This window comes from Eumetopias jubatus, unplaced genomic scaffold (genome assembly GCF_037043125.1).
Source record: "Eumetopias jubatus isolate StellerSeaLion01/CBP00866 unplaced genomic scaffold, mEumJub1_p1.0 scaffold_7, whole genome shotgun sequence".
Lineage (NCBI taxonomy): Eukaryota > Metazoa > Chordata > Mammalia > Carnivora > Otariidae > Eumetopias > Eumetopias jubatus.
The window spans coordinates 125991127-126015202 of record NW_028274813.1 but is presented as its reverse complement, the minus strand read 5'-3'; the positions used below and the strand labels follow the sequence as shown (position 1 = coordinate 126015202).

Below are 24076 nucleotides of genomic sequence, written 5' to 3'. Positions count from 1 at the left end.
TTTTCAAGTGTTTCTACTTCTGTTTAGAGCAACTGTGTGCAAGCCCATCGGTGGGGCCTGGAATGGCGAGAGGGTAACCATAAGTGTATACCCAGGCAGCCAGGGCTGCCAGATCACCTCTTGGGATTTGTGACAGTTGTCTCAGACAGAGATCCCCTGCATCCAGGAGGATAGTTGTTACTAATGCCATCTGCAACTCAGAGTTTGTGTCTTCCCCAAGTCCTTCACCAAATCCTTCTTGTAATTAGCAGCAGAGATAAGAATAGGGTCAGGAACATTAAACTTCCTAAAGGGGTTAGAATTAATAAAACCAATGCAAGGAGGAACAAAACTTTCTAGGTATATGTTATGCATAAATACAGCTAAAGGGAAGGCGGCATACCTCTTGGTATTGTAGGAAATTGATGCTCAAGGAGGGAGGTCTTCTGTGACCCATGGCATGCTCCTTTCTTCACTGCATAAAGAATGGTGTTTAGAAGGAAAAAAAAAGTGATATTCAGACCAAGGAGGAAGAAGAAGAAGAGAAGGAACAGATGTCCAAGGTGGGAGAGGGAATTAAATGTGTATATATTTATATTTAAATAATATTTATTTATATAATATTTATATATTTATATATATATATTTTTAAATTCCCAAGCCCTGAACTCATTTAGAGAAATATATATAATTATATAGTATATATTCCATAATATACATATTCCCTAATATACATATATGTGTGTGCATATATATTACTCTAAATGAGTTCAGGGTTTCTGGATTAGCTGAATTAAAATTCAATTCTGAAATTGTATGCAAAGTAGATCCTCTAACTCCTGCCAAGGTCTTCGAGGAGACCTGTATACAAACCGAAGTTGGACAACTACCCTTTCACTGCTCGAAACTGAGAAAGAGGTACAGTCTTCTCAATATCGGCAAATGAGTGTGATGGAAATATCAGGAAAGCACAGGTTGTATTATCGAGGGAGGTTTATTAAGTCTTAGAAAATGAACTGGGCATGTCTGGGAACCATCACATATTCCTTATGAAAGAAAATGCTCAAACATTTGATTTTATTATAGCTTTATTGAGGTATAATTTATGTACAAGAACCTGCACATATTTAAAATTTATAATTTGATGAGTTTTGGCATATAAACATGTGCTCATGAAACCATCACCACAACAAAAATTACAGTCATTCCCATCACTTCCCATACCATCCTTGAATCCCTTTATCATCCATCCATCACTCAGATGACCACTGATTTACTTTCTGTCTTTAGTCTATATTTTTAGAATGTCCTATAAATGGAATTATACAGTATGTACACTTTTCCCCCTTTGACTTTTTGTCCACTCAGCATAATGATTTTCAGATTTATACCTGTTCTATTCTGATTTTATTTTATTTTTATATGGTGACTAGCCAGTGGATCAAAGAAATATAGAAGAAATCCTTTACCTGGGCTTCAAATTAGATATTCTGTTTCTTTAATGCCTGATATAGACAATCCTAACTTACATTTTTTTCACTCCTTGTTTCCTCTGCCCAGTGTGCATGTCCTGCAGATTTTGCATAGCTGGTTCCTCCTTGACATTCAAACTTCAGTTTAAATGTCATAATCTTGGCTTAAATTTCACCATCTCAGCAATACTTTTCGTGACCACCTTGCCTCAAGTAGCATTCCTAGTCACTACTGTACTACCATGACACCGTTAATTTAGTATCATCTGTCTCTTCCAGCTAGAACATACAATCTGTGAGCAAAGGAACTTTATTTGTCTTGTTTAAAGCTGTATTCTTAGCACCTAGGACAATGCCTGATGCATAGGAGGTAATCAATAAATAAATGAACAAATAAACCTTTGCCAAGCCTTTCATCTTATGTTTATGGGAAAATATGGAGACCTTTGGGCTAAATAATAGCATAATTCAAGGAAGTCGTTATTAGTTGAAGGAATACATTTGGAGTATTCTGATTAATGGGTACTTTTCAACCTGAATAGGACTTACATTCACGGCTTCACCTTAAGTCCTGTCCTGTTCCACAATTTTATTCTTTAAAAAAAGAGAGCACTTAGCTCTACTTATAGAAACAAGGATTATTCCTTTCTGAATGATATTCAGACCGAGAAGGAGGACAAGGAGGAGGAAAGGATGGGGAGGAAGAAAAATAGGAAGGGGAGAGGAGACAGGGAATAGAATCAAACTTGCCAAGAAGGAACAGAAGTCAAAGCTGGGAAAGGGAGTTTAAAAGGATACGTAATTCTTTAAATACATATTGTGAATCAGTTGCACATAATGATTTATAATGGATATTCCACAATATATTGACAGATTGAAATGATGGATGGCACTCAAATGATGAAACTAGATAAGGATAAGTTCTGCTCAAAGAGCCCCCAAACAAGGACACACCCCCTTGGAAGAGGAGGCAGTTGTCCATGTGAGGATTGTTACCAACAGTGAGCTTAGTAAGGCTCCATGTGCTAAAAGTGCCAAGGCAACAACTCAGTGGCTTTGGTAGAAGTATAAAATCCAGAATTAGATCAAGAAGTGTTTCCTTTTGCTTTGTCCTTGTCGACACAAAACCTAGAGTATTATAGTTCATTCTTGAGCCTCAAAAACGGGTTCAGGGGATTGCATATACAATGATGTGAATATTGATGTAAAGGAGTAGTGCCTATAATAAATGGTAGAAGGAATATTAACTGTCTTCAAATTGTTCCCTAATAAAAGGAAATTAAAGCTAGTCCTGGTTTGATGTGAAGCAGGGAACTAATTATCTATTAATATCTGACACTACCTAGTTTGCTCAGGAGAGCTATCTGATGGTCAGAAATGCCCAAAAACAGAATGAGCTCTTACTGACCTTAGGCACATATAGTATTTGGAAAAGGCTTTGTAGGACAGACTTAAGAGTATGAATTGCTCCTTGGATCACAGCATAGTTAGAATCTATATCAACTCTGAGATATAAATTAAAATGTACCATTGTGTTAATAAAGAAAGCCACTCATTTTTATTTAATTCATTTGGAGTGGGATTTAGTTCACCTTTTTAAATAGCTGAAACCCTGAATTCTTACCTAAATTCCTTATTGATACAGGTACCCCACTATGAAGGTTGCTTGGCAAGGACTTGAGATTTGTTTGACCTAAGTGTTTGTGTGTCTGCTTATTTGTTTTAATCCAGAGAAGATTAGTTTGTACCAGAGTGTAGGGAGTGTATATGGAAGACTTTGGTATACGGAGATCTTAATCATCACAGAAAATCATTCTTGGTTCCTAAATTTTCATTCAGTTGGCTGGTTTTGTGTAGGTGCTTGCTGAGAAGGTACTGTCCAGTGGCATGGGTGCTGAATTCTAGGGCTCTTGAAGGGAAGTTTTCCTAGCAATTTCATTAGTAAAATGAAACAGCAGGCGATAAGGTAAGCTTGCTCAATTTATTTACTTAGGCATTCTGCTTTTGAAAATTGTATTATTATCCAGGGAAAAGCATTTTCTATTGCTGTATCTTTCTTTTATATAGACATTTATTGCAAATTATAAGAAGTTCAAAGCAAAGTAATCCATATTAAGTTGTAGGTTGCATTTTTTCTAGACAATTTTCTCTATTAACGAGAAGTGGAGACAAAGGAAGAACAAAGACATATTTGTTACGTGATGTGGAAGCAAAACTGTTTCTAAATAATACTGTTGTGTGGTGTATTCCTGGAGGTACTGACAGCTCCTTATAAGGCAAATGAACATTTCAGCTAAAGTTTGCAAGCAAAACACAAGGCTAATTACAAAATACTCCTTTGCCCCTCAGCAGACTGTAGGGGGCAAGAGTGAGCTTGTGTATGCACTAAGAGCCTAGATTTCCCTGGGTTCTATCTTTTCACATGTGTTTTTAAATCTTCCAAGTTGTGATTATTATTTTTCAGCACTGAATTAGTGAAACATTTTACATAGTGCCATTATGTAAAATAAAATGATACTTTGTTTCTCTGCATTGACCAATTACTGGGTGGAGAAAATTAGGCTTCTAAAAGACACATGTGTGCATAGTTGGGCAGATTACAGGAAAGCCTTATAAAATGCTCCCAGATGTTTGATGCAAAAGAGGGAAAATGCCAAGAACAAGGAGCAAATTGAGGTGGGTTTCAGGCATTATACAATCTATTGAGGTAAAAGCTATGGAAACAAATAAGATCATAGACGTGAAATCCCTTTTAAAAGGCTGATAATCATAGAGTTTTACTATATAAAACCTATTTCCTCCTTTCCTTCCCCCCACTTTGCCTGAGGCTATTGTAGAACATATTAAGGAACATGATTGCTAATCCTTAATAAATAGTACATTAAGTATGAACACAAGAATAAAGACTTTTGTTATTCAAGAGCTGACATATCCTAACTAGAATCGCCTTTTAACTTCAAAAAGCAGTTGGAGAGCCTGCCCCTCCCTTGGTATGAGGTCTCTTAAACTTGACTACAGCCCAGACAGAAGTAAGGGTTGTGAAACTGACCTCCTTTGAGTGCCAGGATTGTTCTTGAACCAGTCTATGTGCTTGCAGCCAAGAGCTAGCACATGGCATAGGAGTAATTGAGGAGATTTCAATGAAGAGACTATTCACAAAGGCAAGACTAAGGTAACCGTGAAGGATGGGGATACGCTCTGGGAAGAGTAGTAGTGGGAAGATGGTATCATTTTTGTGAGATAGAGTGATAGAGCCAGGGAAGAGTTGCCCTAACCTGTGAGAGCTGTGTCTGCAGAAGAAGAGCTGTCCATTGGGAACTGGCTCAGACAGAATCATGTGGCCACTGCCAGACACTAGTTTCAGAGAGTGGAGAAAGGGAAGAATCCAAACCACACCTCTTTCTCTTATGAACTCCTAATCTCTAGATAATACTACAGTTTGTCTCAACCCAGCCAGTAGCCCAACATATAAGGAGTCTTGGTTGACACAGTTCTTGAAGTCAGTTTTCTAGGACACAAAGTAGGATGGAAAAAAATGAAGAGCAGTTCTGGAGGGGGAGATGGAGATTATATAGAACATTCCCCATTTCAGCTTACTTATTCTTAGAAATATCCCATCCCTAAACCGATTAGTTTTCATAGATAAGTATATTGAGGTTCAACATGTTTAAATAATTTCCCCAAATTTAAAGTGTGTTTGACCTCACACTTCATGTTCTTTCCCCTGTAACATGCTGCTACTTCCCCCCATCCCTGCCCACCAGAGTTTCCAATGATGATCTTTAGGGAAGATAATCTATAGAAGAAGAAAAATATATTGTTATATTGCTTCTCCTCCTTATTGACATTTATTTCATATATAGTACTGATCATAGTTTTCAAAAAGAGACTGACAGGAATAACTCATCAGAACTTCTTAACAAGGAAGCTCAGTCCTATTGTTCTATATCCTGCCGTTTATCCATGGCTGTTGGTTTCTATGGGACTTCTAAAATAAGCAAGAGAAAATTGAGCCAAGGATTCTGGGCAAGCCCTGAAATGCCATTCTGGGAACTTGTGCCATTAGTGAAATGGATCTTGAAGGCACATTGTGAAGGTTGTAGACAGACAAGTGCCGGCAAATTATAGATTTATTGAATATGTTTGTGTTGTTGTATATATAATTTAGACTTCTGTGGACTCCTTTTAGTAAGATGAGATAGAATCTTGGTTTTTAAGACCTTATCAAAAGACTGTAAAACTTTCTTTTAAAGTAATAAAGTTGAGGAGGTCAAAATATTGAATCTTTAAAAGCAGGATGATTAAGTATTGTCAATCTCAGGTAACATACCTATCATTTTTTTTTTTTACTTTTTTATCTATTAAACTTTTATCTTTAAGTAATTTTAGCCTTACAAAAAAGTTGCACAAGTATCCATATATCTTCATTGAGATTCTTCAAATTATTTTTTTTGTTATTATTTTTATCATAATTGCTTTCTCTCTCCACCCCCCCACACACGCGCACACACACACACACACACACACACAGACACACACTGTTATTTTTTTTCTGAACTATTGGAGGATAAATTGCAGACGTACTGCAACCTTACCCTTAAATGTGTAAATATGCATTTTCTAAAAACAAGGGTATTCCATATGTAATCACAGTATAATTACAAAAACCAATGGCAGTCGATACTATAAAAATAATCTGCAGATTTTAGGCAAAATTTTAATTTCTTCGGTAGTGCCTTTTATACCAGAAGGACAAAAAATCTTGGGCACAGGATCCAAGTCAGAATAACTTTCATTTAGTTGTCAAATCTCCTGGGTCTTCTTTAATCTAGAACAGTTCCTTGATGTTACATTACTTTTTATGACCTTTACATTTTTTAAAAAAGATTTCAGGCCAGTTATTTTGGAAAATGTCTCTCAATCTGGATTTGCCTGATGTCTTCGCATGATTAAATTTAGGCTATGTACTTTTGGCAAGAATACCACAGAAATGATGTTTCATCTTTCTCAGTGCTTCCGATCAAGAGGGAGGTGATGCGCATTTGTCCCATTACTGGCAGTGTTAACTTTGATCACTTATTTAAGGTGATATCTGCCAAGTTTCTACAAAGTTACTGTTTTCCCTTTTCAATTCAAGGTATCGTGTGGGAAGATTCCCTGAAACCATAGAAATGTTCTAATTTTCATCAAACATTCACCCACCAGTTTTAGTGTTTATTGATGTATTTCTGCCTGAAATAATTATTATGGCAGAAGCCAAATGGTTATTTTCCAATTCCATTATTCCCTCCACATTTATTAGTTGGCACTCTGTTGTAAGGAAGAGCTGTTCCTTCCCATTTACTCATTCATTCATTCATTCATCTACCTCTCTGGATTCATGGATTACTATTTTCTTCAATGAGTTTTAATCAATTACTATCATTATTTATTTATGTATTTATTTATATTTTTTATTATTATGTTCAGTTAGCCAACATGTAGTATTTATTTATTTTCAAATATTTATTTATTTATTTGGGAGAGAGAAAGAGAGAAAGAGTGAGTGGGGGGAGGGACAGAGGAAGAGAATCTTCAAGTAGACTCCCCACTGAGTGTGGAGCCCTACATGGGGCTCGATCTTACCACCCATGAGATCGTGACCTGAGCCAAAACCAAGAGTCGGACGCGTATCAGACTGAGCCACCAAGGCGCCCCTCCTTATTTATTTTGATGCTCAGATTGTCCAAAATTGGATAGCGGGGATTCCTTCACACTGGCTCCTGTATCCTTTTGACATATCCCATCATGGTTTGAGCCTGTCTTTATGCAGTATGTTCTAAGTTTGTCTTGTACTTTCCCTGATTCATCTCTGGAATCACCCATTTTCCCAAGGATCCTGATCCTTTTTGTGGAAATTGCATTTAAAAACTAAGATCTAGGTGTTAGGTGTGCATATTACATTTTTTTTTTTTTTTTTAGCAATTTGGACCAATACACACACACCTACATGTCTTGAAGTGGTCTTTCTATTGATAGGGAATAATTTAAGCAACCTATAGAGCCTTCCTTTAGGAAATATGTAAGCATTTGGCATTAACACTCTCGAAGTTATAATCAGAAACTGCAGTTTTCAGCTGGGGGAAATGAGGACAAAGATAAAACAAATGACACGCCAAGGGTATAGGCAAGGATTTTTGCTGCCTAGACATTCCATTCTCTTGCCTCAAGTACTCCTACTTTTCCTTCTCCCAGTCCTCATTGTTTCCAGAGAAATTTCTGTATGAGGTTTAGTTTATCACCGAGAAACGTGTCCCTTGGTGTTACCAAACTTCAGATTCAAGGTTATGTTAAATCAGGGTATCCAAGTGAAAACATTGGTCTTTGAGATGGTGTTTATCAGCCTTCACCTACAGGCCCAAGAGACAAGCAGAGTCTGCAGGTTAGGAATCACATGGGAAGCTGTGAGTCTAAGGGACCACCCCACCCCCAACAGGGGAAGAAGGTGCTGGAAGGGCTGCCCCACAACTGGCCCTGTGCTCACTCCACAAGAAATTCCAGGTGTGTATTAACACTTTAACTTTGTTAAGAAGGTGTCAGCCTTGCATGATTTGCATTCCATTACCCACAATGCTTTTTAATTTTGTGCCAGCTTTGAAAAGCAAATGATGACATTCTGCTGGGAGGATTTCAGCTCACACACTCTTTATAAAGTAAAGAAGTGGAGTAATTATTGCTGAGAAGGGGAAAAGAGAAGATACGTCTTTCATATTTGGTGCTTTAAGAGAATGGTGTGTGTGTGTGTGTGTGTGTGTGTTGAGAGGTTGTATTGGGAAGGAGAGGTGAAGGGTGGAGAAATAAATCATGATTCTGATTCTGTGTGCTCATATTATTGAACCAAGAATTGTGGAAATTCTGAGAATCCTCCTGAATAGGGTAGGAATCCACTTTGTTTTTACAAATGACCAAGCAGAATTGTGTTGAGTGTGTGCTAATAAGTAAGACACAAGTTGTCAGGACCTTGGGTAAACTGAGATTAGGTTGTGAAAACAGCAAGAGCCTTAGACTCAATAGTTGAAACTGATCCTGTCTCATGAATGTCCAAAGCAGAGATGGGGGAGGAAAGCAGGTTGGGAGAACCAGGTAGAGTGATACAGTACGCCTGTCTTCTTCCCTCCTTCCCGTTCTCATTCTTTTTTGGTCTGCCACAACAAATGGTTACCAAATGATCCTATCATTCCTTCCTGCAATCCATAGCTTGTATGAAACAAATTCAAATGTCAAAGTGTTTTGGCAAGAGATATAGAAGTGAATAAAGTGGGAATTTTTTTAATTTTGAAAACTTAAATTGTAGGGGCACCTGGGTGGCTCAGTCATTTAAGCGTCTGTCTTCGGCTCAGGTCATGATTTTGGGGTCCTGGGATCTAGCCCTGCATCTGGCTTCCTGCTCAGTGGGGAGTCTCCTTTCCCTCTACTCCTCCCCCCTCCAACTTGTGCTCTCTCTCTCACTCTCTCTCTCAAATAAATAAAGTCTTAAAAAAAAAGAAAAATTGTAGTAAATAAGCGAGGACAGATATAAAATTAGTATAATAAACAAAGGTACTAAGAAGCCATATGTATTCTACATATAATCATTCCCCATAGATAATAAAAATGTATTTACTTCTGTCAAGTCCATCAGAATGGAATCGTAGGTAGACAGGGTTTGTCTTCCTGTTTTGCTCAGTGTTGTGCACCCGATCTCTTGAATGGTTCTGCACAAATAGTAGGTGCTCAATAAATACTGAATGGATAAGATGAAAGAAGGTGTTTACATGTTTTAATTGTCATTTATTTCCCTCTCCTCCTCTTTATTGTGGACTCCACTTTCTCCTTTGCCGTAAGTCTCTTAGCTCACTCTACCATCGCTCCACAGGAATGGCTTGCAGCAGGGAGAGTGCACCGTGCCAAATCCATTTTCCCCTTTTGTGCCCTTGGTATACTTTCCTCTTCGTATCAAGTACAGCAGCTCAGGGCTTCCTCTGCTTTCCAACTCTCTTACCCCTTTATTTTCTCCCACCTTTTACTTTTCTTTCCTCTCCTCTGGCTCTCCTCCTAACAGTCTGAGGATTTCCTAGTATCACTCATTTGCTCTTATTTTATTTTTTTTAAATTGTCCATATTTCAGGCATATAACATGATGATCTGATATATATACATAGTGAAATGATTACTGTAGTCAAGCTAATGAACATATCTGCTCACAGAGATGTCAGGTGCTTTCATACACACACACACACACACACATACACACATGCTCACACGGAAAAATCATTTGCTCTTCTTCATTGCTGGTGTTTCAAGGAGTTCCTTAGCTGTCTTTTCTTTTCTTTCTTCTTTCTTTCTTTCTTTCTTTTTTTTTTTTCCTGCCTATTCTGCTGGGGTGATCACATCAAATTCCATGACCTGGGCTATGATCTCTGTGCTTAAAAATATTCCTTCAAAGAAGTGAGTGTAGATGGAAAAAAAAATGTTATCCAAGGACTGAGTCCTGGGCACTCCAACCTTTAATGGGCTGAGAGATAAGGAGAAATGACCAAAGCAGAGCGAGAATTTACGGTCAGGTCTTTGGAGGAAGAGCAGGTGATTGTAGTGTCCTAAGAGTCAAGAGAAGAAGGTGTTTCAAGGAGAAACATCAGATGGCTCTTGTAACCGGGTAAAGTGGTGACAGTGGATCAGCATTTCCAACCACAGACGTAGTATGCTGGTAAGGTGACCCCATGGCAAGTGGTAATAGCATTTTTGGTTCTTTTGTTGTATTTTTTTTTGTTACATTCACTTAGGCAACATATAGTACATTATTAGTTTTTGATGTAGTGTTCAATGACTACAGTGAATAGTAGGAAGAGAATCTTCAAGCAGACTCCACAGTGAGTGCAGATAATGCCCAGTGCCCATCACAACACATGATATAGATAGACGATAGAGAGATAGATAGACGATAGAGAGATAGATTAGATAGACGATAGAGAGATAGATAGACGATAGAGAGATAGACGATAGAGAGATAGACGATAGAGAGAGATAAACAGGATAAACTTGGTTGGAATACTGGTTCTGCCTCCAGTGAGCATAGCACGGTGGCAAGAACTTGAACCCTGAAGTCCGGTGACCTGAGTTTAATTCTGGCTTTTTTAATCAGCATATGGTTTGATTTTAGATGAGCTTTTTATGCTGAGTCCCAATTTCCTTATCCACACAATGGAAATCATGGTAGTATCATAAATTTGCTCAAGGGATTATGAGATGATGAAATGTCTTTAAAGATCTTAGAATAGTGCCATACAGGACGCATTCAGTAACTAGTACTATATGAGTTTCCTCACTTGTTGAATGTGGGTAATAAAGGTTCCAGACTCATTGAGTTATTGTGAGAATCAAACCAGATTGTCCATGTAAAGTGTTCTGTGCATGTTAAGCTCTCCATACATGTGAACTGAAATACCGTTAAATGTGTTCATCATTTGATTTGAATTCAATGACCCAGCCATTCAGTTTATCCCTCAGTTGAACACTGCTAGCGGTTATGGGGATGGAAGCATTGCACAGTTTTAAATTGTTTTATTCTGAGCCATATACTGTTTGATTTACACTCACAACATGCTGCTGGTTGAAGCCAGGAAGCATAAGGAGCACTGATGTGCATGTATTTTCAGTGGATCTTTAAGATGCATTTGTCTGATCAAAATTCTCATAGAGCACATCAAGGTGTTTCTCGTGCTTTGAAAACCAATGTTAAAAAGAGAGAATTTAGTGGTGATTATGTCCAATTTGATTTTCATTGGGGGGGAATAAACACTATCCTCACAATGTGTTATATGTGAAGTGTTTGCAAACAGAATGCTGAAACCATCTCTCTTATCTCATCTTTTAGAAACAAATTAAAAAATAAATAAAATGTTTTCTAAGTATGAAACGCAATAATTCCACACATTAGGTATGCAAAGCAATTTCATGGTTTAATTTTGATCTGAAATTAAATATTAAATAATGCACATCAGTTATTAAATGGAAAAAGTAAAATTTGTCTATATGGTGTGTGAATATTCTTGAAGGTAGGATAAATTAACTTTCTATTATGATGTATCATACTTCACTGAGCAAATATAAAATATTGCTTTTACCTCGATCTACTTTTTACTGTCACAATAAGAAATTGCAAAATATTTTGGAAAATCTTGAGAATTTTACAAAATTGTATATGATTATGAAATGAGTTCATGAAGAAAAAAAGGCTGGGAAAAGCCTTATTTAATCAATAATAGAGAGGAAGAATAGATTCTTAGGACTGGGCTGTTAATTTTTTGGGGGGGTAGAATATAAACCTTTTTAGTTTGATTATCATTCTTATTTATGATAATCACTGCTTATGATAAATCACTGCTAATTCCCTCCTTCACCCCATGCTCATCTCCTAGAGAACATCCTCTTCAGAAAAGCTTTAAGTTTGTTTGTGAAACTTACTATAATATGCTATTAATCACAGTTGATTAAGACTCATAATTTATTCTACAATCAAGGGCCATAACAACTTCAACATATGGTCCCATTGGCAGTTAACATGCTTGCCCCCCCCCCCCACACACACACACCTGGCATCCCAACACCAGGCTTTTCTACTTGTGAGATGAACTCATCTCATTGCTCCAAATTTTCACAGTATATTTTATTATAATCTGTCTTTGAGGATTTCACACAATAAATCTATTCAGTAGAAGCATCCCAACAAGCCCCAATTCAAATCCAGGCACTGGCACTAATTTTTTAGTTGATCTGTAAAATTATATATTTTCCCATGGAGAGTTAAAAAAAAAGGATAAGAGTGAAAAATGTAGTCAAGGGGATAAATGAGTAGACACAAAATAGAGGGACCTTGCATGTGCCAGTGATGACAGTAGAGCATGAACCAAGGACTATGGCTAACTCAGCCTTCTCTCCCTGAGCTGTAAATCTCTATGTGCCCATCTGTCTGTCTTTACTAACTACCTGCTATAGCCTAGCAGAGCACTTCCCATGCTAGGTACCCAACATACAGAGGTTCCTTTTTCTCCTTCCCCACTCCATCTTTCTGCTCACAGCACCACATCACCTTTATATCTGTGCACAACACTGTAATAGGGAACAAAGATCCACTCTCACCAGTGAAATGAAGTACGAAAATAAAAACAAATACAAATACACAGTAAGTTACTTTTTTCTCAGTAGTGATGTGGAAATGGCTCCAACTTAATCAGTTGGCAGCATCTCCAGAAGTATCACTTTTTCCAGTCCAGCAAAGAGGAAAGAATATGTTTCCATGAATCCACATAGTTCTGTTCTCCTTCTTCTACACATTCTGCATAGAGGAGTCATTAAACAAAGCACACACACACACACACACACACACACACACACACACACAATACCCCACACACCTGTAAGCTCTAAACATGATTCACTGTAGAAATGCAGCATGCCTTTTTTCCGTAATTTGGTAAAGAGACAAAACCAAATGGATAGAATTTATAGAAGCCTCATTAATAAAAAGAAAGGCCCCAGAGTTCAGTGAAAATCTCTTTTCCGGACTTTCTGTATAAAATGTTGGGGCAACATTGAATAAGGACCATGTTGAACTTCTTCCATGACAAAAACTACCAGAAAGAATATCATGAAATCCTCTGAGAATTTTTTCTGGAAATAGAAGCCTAAATTGAAGTGTTTTTTTTTTTTTTCTTTAATGCAGATGAGGAGCTAGGTATGTGTTTTGAAGAGCCATCCTTAATTAGACCATGGATGACTCTTTCTTTGGAAATTGAAGTTGGAGGAGGAAGGTGAATAGATGAAGATGAGAGGCATTAGAGCAACATCATGCACAATTCCTGGAACCACTCAGGCTCAAAACTTTTACCTTCCATTTAATTTGTCCTTTGTCTTCATTCTCCTTTCCCAGTTAGTAGCTACATATTGCCAGTTCCCTTCTTAATATTCTCCATGTTAACCCTCCTAATGGAATGGCCATTAACACGTGCAGACTATCATGGACTGACTTGTGTCCCCCGACGCCGAATTCCTATATTGAAGACATAACCTCCCTTGTGATTGTATTTGGAGATGGGGTCTTTAAGGAAGTTATTAAGGTTGAATAAGGTCATAAGGGTAGGGTCCCAATCTGATAGGATTAGTGTTCCTCTATAAAGGAACACTAGAGAGCTTGATCTCTTTCCATGTGTAAACACCTAGGAAAGCCCATGTGGAAGGCAGCTATTTGCAAACCAGGAAGGGAGCCCTCATCAGAAGTGGGGCCCTGGTGGACCTTGATCTTGAACTTTCAGACCTCTAAAACTCTGTGAGAAAATAAATTTCTGTTGTTTAAGCCATCTAGTCTATGATATTTGTTATGGCAGTTGGAGCTAAGGCATAGATTAATTATAATATTCCAGAATCAGGGCTATTATATATGATGCCAGATTTAAATAAATCCTCAAAAAAAGCCTATGAGTGAGGTTTTATTACAGATGAGGGCTTTAATTTTCTAAGAGGTTAAATTATTTTCTCCAAGCACTCAGAACTAAAGATGAGAGAAATAGGGTTTGAGCCCTATTCCATTTGAAGAGTGTGTTTCTTCCATGCTAGCACCAACATTTTCACCCAAGGCCAGGCCCTCCTTGTTTAGGTTCCCAGCATCTCCCTACAGTTCTCCAGAACTCTTGTTAATTTTATAGACTCGTCAAGTCCTAGGGTATACATTTTGTTACTTGGCCTTCACCACTTAAGCTCATTTGATGCACCTCTAAGAGTTGACAGGAAAAGCCCCAAATCCTTAACCTGTCTTTAAAGATATGTTCAAAAACTGAACCCACTTGGGGCGCCTGGGTGGTTCAGTCGTTAAGTGTCTGCCTTCATCTCAGGTCATGATCCCAGGAGTCCTGGGATTGAGTTCTGCATTGGGCTACTTGCTCAGTGGGGAGCCTGGTTCTCCCTCTCCCACTCCCCCTGCTTCTGTTCCTGCTCTCACTATCTCTCTCTCTCTCTGTCAAATAAATAAATAAAATATTAAAAAAAACTGAACCCACTTAATTAAAATGTGTTACTGCCCTTAAGCTCATGTGCCCACTCCCCCATCCATCACACCGCAGCAAGAATATACCACATTCAACATCACCTTTGTGATCTTACCTGTGGAATTCCCTCTCTTGGAGAACACTTTCCCCTCCCATCTACACGCAAAAATTCTACTCATCATCTGAGGCTAAACTCAGTCCAACAATTTGTATAAATTTTTTCCTATGTCAATCTATATTGATCTTCTGCTTGGAACTTCCAGTTTTAAGGGTTTGTTTTGCTTGTGTGGGGGGGCATGGGGGGCTTGCAGTGTATTACCTTTTTACTATCTGGTCACATATTCTTCCATAGTTTACGAGGATTTACCCCAACCCCTGCAAAAAAAAAAAAAAAAAAAGAGAGAGAGAGAAAGAAAACAGAAAACTCCTTGAATGCATGGTTCAAATATCTAACAAACCAATTTACAAATCTACTAAACAAGTAGTTACTGATCACTTACTATAACCTAGGCTTTGTGAAAACTAAAATGGCATTGGGTAAGAATGGACAGTAGACGACCTTATCTATGGTTTTGCTTTCCGTGGTTTCAGTTACCCTCAGTCAACCTCAGTCTGAAAGCAGATGATCCTTCTTCTAACATATCAACGGAAGGTCCATAGTAGCCTAATGATAGGTCATAACACTTCCATTATTCACCTCAACTTGATGCATCACATAGACATTTTATCATCGAACATTGTCATGAGAAGAAGGGTGAGTGCCGCACAGTAAGATATTTTGAGAGAAAGAGACCACATTCACGTGACTTTTATTATAGTATAGTATACAATTGTTCTATTAGTTATTGTTAATCTCTTACTGTGCCTAATTTTTAAGTTATATTATATCATAGGTATGTACATATAGGGAAAGAAAACATATAGGGTTCGGTACTATCCCCAGTTTCCTGCATCACTGAGTGTCCCCTGCAGATAAGGGAGGACTACTTCTCTATTCTTCCTTAGTATATTTCATAGCTAAGCCTAATGCTTCAAAGATACAAAGGCACTCAATAAATGGTAGATCCATTTATTGAATGCATGAAGTAAATCCTCAAAAAAAGCCTGTGAGTGAGGATTTATTACAGATGAGGACTTTAATTTTCTAAGAGGTTAAATTCGCTCAAAAAAACAAAGAATATCCGACAGTCTTATCTTTGCTCACCACTAGTACTGAAAAGGGATTATGAATGGGCTAGCTGTCTCATGTATAGGAAAACAGTGTGGTGTGATGGAAGCCATATGGACTAAGCTTGAATCTTATCTTCATCCACCTCCTCATTTTATTCCCATAGGAAGTTACTTAACTTTCTCAGGCACAGTCTCCTTATGTAAAGCTCCCATCACAGAACCTGGCTCACAGCAAATGCTAAAGAATCTCCTAATTGCTATTTGTGACCATTAGAAATCACTGCGTAGAGAACCTAGTTATTCCTTCACCCATACTCTATGTGTGTTGCTACTCCAACTTTTCCCTGCTTCAGAGATGACAAATATTCATAACTGGTTATGAAACATAGCCAGATTACTGGCCTGGCTTTGAATGGGAGCCAAAAGAAGAAAAGAAAAACAAAACAAAACAAAAACAACAACCTGGAGGCAATGTCCTATAGCAAAGGTGTTCGTGAATAGACATGTTGTGCACACTTTTCATCATATTCACCTTCCCTTACAAGAGCAATGCATTTGCTCAACTTAAGGAGAAAATAGGAGCCAGCCAATCCTACAGATGCATTACAGTGCTTGGAAAGGATACAATGAGACAGAACCCCCGGTATCAACTGGTTTCATCTTGGAGTGATGCACCTGATTAGAGAAGCCATTGTTTAACTTAGTAACACCCATTACACCTACTTTAGGAGTGAATTTGGAGATGTAATGAATGAATAAAAAACTGAAAATAACATCCCATTATTTTTTTTTAAATAAAGAAGGAAGGACTGTGGACCAAGGTAGTTCTATTATTTCCAATGGGAGGACAATTTGAGCTGATGCTTAAGGCTCTGCTCAGCATTACATTTGGAAGAGTGCAGTTTAATTGGTGTGAGACAGCATAGATTCGTGAAAATAAATCATGTCAAACACATTTGATTACTTTTTAAAATTAAATTGCCATTGCAATAGATAGAAGAAGAAACAAGTAAATTCAATGCAACTGATTTTTTTTTTAAAGCCATCTGGCAACATTCCTTATCTGTGTTATGCGTAGGGACACATAGGGATACTATTCAGGTAGGTTTTTGAGCAAATAGTCAAGAGGCAATAGACAGTGGGCACTAGGGGTTTGAAGATCTGGAAAGAAACATAGCAATTTTTTGGAATGGCTGGAAAAGCACCAAATGCAGAAAGTGGAGAGCTTCGGAGACAGATTTGAGGTCATATACTGGCACTGTCAATTACTGGCTTTGTGACAAGTCACAACCTTTCTGAACTTCAATTTTCTCATCTCTAAAATAAAGATCATAATAGTTACCTTCTAGGGCTCTTGAGAAGAGCAAATTAGATGGTTTTTACAGAGTGCAGCTCAGGGCCTGACATAGAACAGGTATCCATGTGATATTTCCCACTTAGTTCCAGACCCCTTATGACCAGATGGCTTCTCCCAATCACACAGGACTCTAGTGTGTTTGGGGAGGGCACCGCTTCAATATCCAGTTGAGACTGTGGGTAATATTGATGTCCAAGCTCTGCTGTGTCCTTGAGCCCTTGGCACCTTATATATGTTTCAAGTATTTTTACCTCTCTGTAAACACCTATTCAAGAGGTCTGCCCTGAAGAGCCCAGCTTGGTTCTTTGGAAACAAGAAACTTGGGAGACTTGAAAATCTTTGCCACAGCCCTAAGATAAAAGCTCCAGCAGGATCAATGAAAGCTTTTTAGGAAATGACTTCTGGAGTACTCTATGCACGGTATTGAGATAAGGCAATAAGCCTCATGTATTCACTCTGCCACTCCCCTGTTAATAATTCCCTGCCTAGTTTTCATCTGTCGAAGGCTTTTCTCATTTACTTCCTTGTGTGCTTGCTTGTTCTCTGCCTCCTGTCCCAGGAATGTAGGTAGACCCTATATAAATAAGATTTTTTTTCCTCTCTTGTTTATTACTCTCTTCCACAACTTGTAAGTCCTTAGCATTCATAGTCCAGTTATAGTTGCTCGTCCATTGCAGGCACCTAAATAAAGACTTTCTGAATGAATTAATAGCTGATGGCATAGAACAGAAGTCCGCAAACTATGGCCCACCAGTCAATCCTGCAGGCTGTTCGCTTTGAACAGCCTACAAAAAACATGGCTATCCTCATTCATTTGTCTATTCCCCAGGGCTGCTTTCCTGCTGGAGTGGCAGAATGTGTGGCCAGGTAACCCACAAAGTCTAACTGTTATCTGGGACTTTAGAGAAAAAGATTGTCCACACCTGGTTTAGAAGGTAGAGAGCAATGATGTGATGTCCTCAACATCATTGTCATTGTCAACAATGACATGAACATAGCAGCTCTTTAGGGACTGGACGTTTTTAGATGCTTTTATTTCACAGCCTTTGCAAGGCAGGTCTCTTTTCTTCTTTCTTGCAAATGAGGGACGTGACACTCAAGAGAAGCCACTTCTGCAAGGACAGGGAGCTCAGTGGTGGTGTCTGAGCTCAGATTCACCCTCTCTCGCCTCAACCTGTCTCCAAAGCCTTTGATCTTTATACTATTCTGAGCTACTAACATTTTTACCACGGGCATTTTAAGAATTCTCAGTGTCTCCCATTTCCTTTTCTTTCATGGGTTTAGAGCCAAAATAATTGAAAAACACGATACCAAACAAAACAAACAAAAATAAACAAGAGCGCCCCAGACTGGTTTTGTGAAGTTTGGTTGCCACAAATTATTACTTTCTCTTTATTATGCCTCTCTTGCTTTGCTTGTTTTTAATAAGGGGTTACATAGGTGATATGCACATTTTTTACACTTGCCACTGGCATTAAAATAGAGGGAATGTTAAGAAACCCAGATAAAACCATTTCACAGGATAAACTCTGAGAGCTTAGGCAAATGGGCTTCAAAGTGGAATATGAAATTTAATGTGGCTAAGTGATGTACTTGGGTGGAAATAATGCCCAGGCTAAGTACAATTTAAGTGGTGCTTAATTAGTTAATATGACAGAGAAGAAAGATCCACGTACTCAGAGAATGAACATTTACATCTTGGGTTCAGTGTGCAGCAGTGATGGACTGAGCTAATGTGCTGTCAGCTTGTGTTCAGAGGGCTATTCTGTTAGTCCTGGGATGCCAGGCCTTTTGTAAGGTGCTGATTAGAACACACCAAGGCATCTGGTCCAATTCCGGACTCATTAGGTAACAAAAGAGAAGAGAAATATATTTGCAGGAACTAGAATTGACTGCCAAGATTTCGAAGACTGTTTGATAGTGAAGCTACCAGAAAGAGCTGGAGCTGAAGCTGAACGCCCTGAACAAAAGTCCTAAGGACCAGGTGGGACAGGGCCTCCTGCCTCTCCAGCTGCATCATAATAAATCATCATGTGAGTTCAGTCACTTCTGTGCAACCAGATTCTAACAGATAGTACCCTCCTGAAGCACAGAGGGTGCATATTACAGCCCATCATACAGAAGGTACAATTATGCCCAAGTGTCTGTCTCTCCACTAGAGAGTCAGCTTGTTGACATCAAGGTCTTTATCTTATTTCCATGTGCATAATGGGTGCCTACACTTCCCTTCCTGCTACAGAATCTTGGTTTTGCCCTTTGCTTTCTCCTTTTCTTCCTCCTAAGGAGGGAGGGAGGCTAAGTATAGCTACATCATTAATTATGAAATAGACTGGGGAAGGGCAAAGATAGAAAATTCAGGCAGCATGTTTATAGAGTTTTGTTGGGGAGAGAATGTTGAGGGTGGAGGGGTAGAGGGCACTGGAATGAGAGGGAAGTGTTATGAAGCATTGAGTGGCTTATGAGTGGGGCCTTCTTAATTTCTCAAATACATAGATGCCTGTGTTAGGTTGCTGTTTGCCTCATTATGGCTGTTGAACTGCATTTCTTTAAACATGGTCCCACTCTTGGTCTGGACTGCATGGGTTATTAGAACTAGAAGCATTGCAGGGGTCTGTATCCCCAGGGTCCAGTACAGGACTAGACAAGGGTCGAGATTAAAGGATGTTTTGAATAAATGAATGAATACGAGGGAGAGCAGGGTGATGCTAACTGCAGAAAAGCTGACAGCAGACAGATCTGGGCTCCAGGACTCTCCCATCTTTGAGGCCAGCATAATAAACCAGTTGGGGGAAGCCTAAAACTGCTCCTTCAGGGTGCATAACTCACCCGGCCATGATTCGGGAGCTCATTCAGCCCTATAAGAAGAGACAAAGCTAAGGTGAATGTGGTAGAAAATGAACTTTTTCTTTTCTTTTCTTTTCTTTTTTCCTAAGTATGGAACTATTAAAAGGAATCCACTAGAATTGAATTTGTCATGGCAGAGCTATAAAGTTGGCACAGATTAGTAGAGAGTTTACTAATTAGTTAGCATGTGCCCAGTTCAACACACAGTTGTCAGAGCACATTATGCGATATATGTGCACGCATGTTCTCCCTTGAGCACGCACATAAAAGCTGGAGACATGGGCAATAGGAAACCTACATCAATAGCTGTATTTTTACTCTTTCTGGTCAAAGAATTTATACTGAACACTGGTGAGGAGGCACAGGGGTTATAAATATTACTGTGACCTCAGAGGCTCATATAGTGTTGAGGGAGAGGGTGTGCATAAACACAGAATTAATTATGAGACAATGAGAAGGGGCCCAAGAAATACAACCCATGTGCCACTGAGTTTGGAGGAGGGTGAAGGCAAAGTTCACTGGTGACAAGGATGAAGGTATACTTGAACCAGACTCCGAAGTGTAGTTGAATGCTGGTGGCCTGAGATCAGTGGGGAGAAGCAGTGTAAGCAGAAAACACAGCACAGATTCAAAGCCATAAATGCAGGTGAATTATCTATGGGAGCTAAGACTGGAAGAGAAGAGTTAAAGCGGGTTAAGCTCTGAGGAATTTGGGGCAATGCTGCCTTTTAAAGCCATCTGTGTGTGTAGATAACCAGGGGCCTTGGAGTTAACACAAATGGCGGGTCTCGATTGGTGTGAGCAACAGGGAGTGGTAGGGTCTGTAAAAAATGGCAACTACGAAGATTCCAGCATTTGAGAAAAACACCACTTGCCAACCCTGGGTGCCTATTTTGGCCTTATTTTGGCCTTTTGGAGCTCTCACAGTGGTTCAGCTTTCAGAGTCTTCTGCTGTGGACCAAAGTCAAGACTGCAAGTCAGCAATGCTCTGAAAGTCCGTATAGATTGCACAAAAGAGAAAAAGCCACTTACTGACAGTTCTAAGTTTCCTTGCCTCTACAGTCCACTAAGACTTAAAGGATCCCATCCAGGGAAACCAGCAGGAACCTCTGAGTGAGGGACCCCTCAGCATCCCCTGCTTGAGCTTCCTCGGCTGACCCGTGCAATCAGCCCATGCTCCAAATGTTAAGCTGTGTTCTAATCACCTGAAACTTTGGGATTCGTGAATATTAGAGTCTGCCCAAATAAAGTTAAGTACTTTAATGGACTTCCCTGTGACTTCACTTCCACACAGTCCCCCTAGGCATCTGTATTCCCTACAGCACTTCTGCTGGTCCAGACTTGGGAACTTCATCTGCTTTTAGGAAAGGAGATGTGTGAAATGGACCTGACCCAGTAAATGGACTTGATTTAAGCCCACACGGCCAAATGCTCAGGACGGAGTTGTCCCACCAGTTCTGGAATGACTTTTTTTTTTTTTTTTTCTGTGCTTCAGACATGGGGGAGGTAGTCTAAATCCCACACAGTGAATTAGTGGTGGAGACCTACGCACCTGTTACTGTTGCTGCTCATTATTTCTATAATGGCAGTTACCCTTACCACACTCACCACAGAGGGGCCCCAAGGAGGACGCCTCTGATGAACTACCATTGCAGCCTGTTCTCTTGCAGAGACAAACTGGGGTCTCCTCATAGAAGATGAGTATAAACCTGAGTATTTAATGTCGAGAAATGGGAATTTGTAGTTCCTTAACTCATGATTGAGTGGATCATATTTTCTTGGTGATTTATTTTTACTTCTCTTCTTCGGGTCTTCAGCAACCAGACTAGTTACTGGTTGGTGTGGAACTGATCATTAGGAATGAAAACCATATTAATCTTATTCTCTGAATTCTTTTGGGAGAGAGGATGGCATGGTGGATCTGTTTTTTTTGCAAGATTGTATGACTGAGAACAAATGGCAACAGGAATATCAGAGAAGAGAAAGGGAAAGGAGAGGAAAGCACAGGGAAAGGTATATTTGATGAGTGTTCGATGATCAGCCTGTGGTTCTCTAAATAGGAAAGAAATCCGTTATTTTCCTTCTTGCATCTTAGTTGGCTAGCCTGTTGGTAACAATAATAATCTAAGCTTTGAAGCATCTACTACTTAACGTACATTTTAAGAGCAATTTTTATTTTTCCCCTAGTCTTCTGAAATAGATGCTCTTAAAATATTTTCTCCAATGGTGATGTCCACAACCCATGAGAGCTCCTCTATACCTGCCGTGGTATAAAAGGGACAGACAATGGCATCTTCTCTCTATGGATCTAACAGGGAGTCCCCCTCCATTCTTGGAACCTCTCTGCCGTTCCCAGGTCAGGTCTCTCTCAGGAGTCTTCCATTGAAATTACTATAACGATTGCCAAACACACAACCCAGTCCATTTCTCCATTGGCATTGCTGCACAGGAGAAAGCTGAAGGGCTGTTCACATGCAGTGGGGTCCCATGGAGGGCTTTAGTTTATGGTTGTAGATTAACATCTGCTCCAGAACTAGGTACAGTTCATGCCACCTCCATTTCTTTTTTTTTTTTAATATTTTATTTATTTATTCATGAGAGACAGAGGGAGAGAGAGAGGGAGAGAGAAAGAGAGGGAAGCAGAGGGAGAAGCAGGCTCCCAAGGAGCAGGGAGCCTGATGCGGGACTCGATCCCAGGACCCCGGGATCATGACCTGAGCCGAAGGCAGACGCTTAACCATCTGAGCCACCCAGGCGCCCGCCACCTCCATTTCATGTGACAGTCTGCCCAGTCTGATTCATAGCTGTGTTGCATGTATCATTGAAAATCATTGTTTATATTTCCTATAGATTAGAAGTTCCCAGAGAGATTAAAAATAAACAACCAATCAAGACTTGGAAAAGTTTCAGTTATGCAAGGGTCGATAAGTTCTTGACATCTGCTGTACGACATAGGGGCCTATAATCAACAATACTGTTATGCGCTTCTAAAAATGTGTTAAGAGATAGATCTCATGTGAAGTGCTATCATTACAAACAAAATAAAAACAAAAGAGCATGAAGAAACTTCTGGAAGTGATGAATATGTTTATTACCATGATTGTGCTAATGGTTTCATGGGTGTGTGCATAGGTACAAACTCATCAAATTGTATAAATTAAATATGTGTAGTTTTTATATGTCAGTTATACCTCAATAAAGCTGTAAAAAAAGAAAGAAAGGGGCAAGCAAATGGAAAAGATGGCAGAAATAAATGTACATATCCAGAAAATATATAGCTTTCAGATATGGGTAGGAAGGACTCCCAGACCTGAAGCAATCAATAAATTTGATCCAGGACCTCTTAACTTGGATCTCAATCATCTTTTTTTAAAATTTTTCATTGTTATGTTAATCACCATACATTGCATCATTAGCTTTTGATGTAGTGTTCTCTGATTCATTGTTTGTGCATGACACCCAGTGCTCCATACAGAATGTGCCCTCTTTAATACCCATCACCAGGCTAACCCATCTCCCCACCCTCCTCCCCTCTAGAACCCTCAGTTTCTTTTTCAGAGTCCATCGTCTCTCATGGTTCGTCTCCCCCTCCGATTTACTCCCCTTCATTCTCCCCTCCTGCTATCTTCTTCTTCTTCTTTTTATTTCCTTAACATACATTGCATTATTTGTTTCAGAAGTACAGATCTGTGATTCAACAGTCTTGCACAATTCACAGCACTCACCATAGCACATACCCTACCCAATGGCTATCACCCAGCCACCCCCACCCTCCCACCCCCCACCACTCCAGCATCCCTCAGTTTGTTTCCTGACATTAAGAATTCCTCATATCAGTGAGGTCGTATGATACATGTCTTTCTCTGATTGACTTATTTCACTCAGCATAACACCCTCCAGTTCCATCCACGTCGTTGCAAATGGCAAGATCTCATTCCTTTTGATGGCTGCATAATATTCCATTGTGTATATATACCACTTCTTCTTTATCCATTCATCTGTCAATGCGCATCTTGACTCTTTCCACAGTTTGGCTATTGTGGACATTGCTGCTATAAACATTGGGGTGCACGTACCCCTTCGGATCCCTACATTTGTATCTTTAGGGTAAATACCCAGTAGTGCAATTGCTGGATCATATGGTAGCTCTATTTTCAACTGAGGAACCTCCATCCTGTTTTCCAGAGTGGCTGCAC

The 24076-nt window shown here is 39.3% G+C and overlaps 1 protein-coding gene across 1 annotated transcript in view; it reads left to right on the top strand.

Annotated features, from left to right (window-relative positions):
- The window catches only part of AGBL1 (AGBL carboxypeptidase 1), a 732091-nt gene that overhangs the window by 532359 nt on the left and 175656 nt on the right, over nucleotides 1–24076 (top strand). The gene's annotated exons all lie outside the window — the stretch shown is intronic.